Genomic DNA, 1,775 nt, shown 5'->3' with positions numbered 1-1,775 from the left:
GAGACGGACCCGGAAATGATGGCTATGCTTTCCTGGGCCGCCGAGAGTGTCGGGCTCGAGTGGAATCTTCCACTGCGTCCCGAACCCTCAAGGTTGGACGATTGGTTTCTCGGGGTGGCGCGCGCTGGTTCTCAGGGCCCCACCCCAGTACCTTTCTTCCCGGAGGTGCATGATGAGATCGCTGGGTCATGGACGGCACCTTTCACTGCCAGAAACCGACCCAAGTGGCTCATCCTCCCTCACCACCCTCGATGGGGGTCCAGCGCGGGGGTATGCGGGAGTTCCCCAGGTGGAGCGGTCGGTTGCGATGCAATTGTGTCCAAATGCTGCTACCACTTGGCGGGGCAAATCGTTGCTCCCCTCTCGGGCCTGTAGGCACTCGTTGGCCTTGATCGACACTGCTTATACAGCCTGTGGAGAAGCTGCATCCGCCTTACATGCTTCGGCGTTACTGCAAGTGCACTAGGCCAAGGCACTGAGGGACTTACACGAGGGTGGTCACGACCCGGAAGTTCTCAAAGAACGGTCTCTGGGTCGTGCGATGTCCACTATGGTGGTCCAGGAGCACCATCTCTGGCTATGTCTGGCCGACATGCGCGAGACGGACAAGACAAGATTCTTGAACGCCCCCGTGTCCCAGACCGGCCTTTTCGGCGACATGGTGAAGAACTTCGCCCAGCAGTTCTCCGCTGCCCAAAGCAGACTGAGGCCATCAGGTACATCCTGCCCCGGCGTGCAGCTGCTGCCTCCACCCGGCCGCCGGTGGCAGCGCCTCAGCCCGCTCGTCGCCTAGGGCAGCCTCCAGCAAAACTGCACTGAGGAGCCGGCCGCAGGGCAGCCGCCCCGCCCGTCCAGGCCCCCGCCAGACCTGGTGGTAAGCGAAGGAGCAAGAGGCCCTGAGACGGGCGACCCAGAGATGGAGGGAGTTGCTCTTCGGGAGATGGTGAACGCACCACTCCCTCCCCCGGAGGAGGGCCGGGTGGAGAATGTTTTTTTCTGCCACTGAACTCACAGCCAGTGGTACCCAAATTCTCGACAAAAGAGCAATTTCTTCTTTCTCTGGGTCCCCTGAGGGGACGGGGGGTTGTGGACGATCCAAAGCCGTATCACACTCACCCTCCTCTCTAGCCAGTGAGCAGCAGCGGGCGGATTGGGAGGACGAACCAACGGACTACCCACACACCCTCTGCTCAAACGCAGGTCAATGTTACACACACCCAGACCCCGCCTCGGACCGACAAAGAGACGCCCGGGCCGGGTCCCTGTGTTCTTCCACGCTGCCCCACTGCGGGTACGCCTGTACTTCCGTTAATGCCACTTGCGCAGTGTCTGGGAGCCTGGCTAGAGCTACCCAGCCTGTCTCGATGGCTCCGTCGAACCGTCAGGCTCGGCTATGCGATTCAGTTTGCCCGGCGCCCTCCCAAGTTCAGGGGCGTCCACTTTACGTCAGTGAAAGCAGCAGATGCCCCTGTCTTGCATGCAGAGATCGCAGTCCTACTGGCGAAGGACGCTATAGAGCCGGTTCCTCCAGCCGATATGAGGTCGGGGTTTTACAGCCCTTACTTCATTGTAAAGAAAGTCCCAAGAAAGGCGGTGGGTTGAGACCTATCTTGGACCTGCGCGTCGTGAACCGGGCCCTTCACCGGCTCCCGTTCAAGATGCTCACGCAGAAATGCATCTTCAGGTGTATCCATCCCCAAGATTGGTTCGCAGCGATCAACCTGAAGGACACGTACTTTCATGTTTCGATCCTTCCGCGCCACAGGCCATTCCTG

The sequence above is a fragment of the Sinocyclocheilus grahami genome, unplaced genomic scaffold (assembly GCF_001515645.1).
Source record: "Sinocyclocheilus grahami isolate Dianchi unplaced genomic scaffold, SAMN03320097.WGS_v1.1 scaffold373.1, whole genome shotgun sequence".
In the NCBI taxonomy this organism is placed as follows: Eukaryota; Metazoa; Chordata; class Actinopteri; order Cypriniformes; family Cyprinidae; genus Sinocyclocheilus; species Sinocyclocheilus grahami.
Note: the sequence above shows the minus strand (reverse complement) of the source record.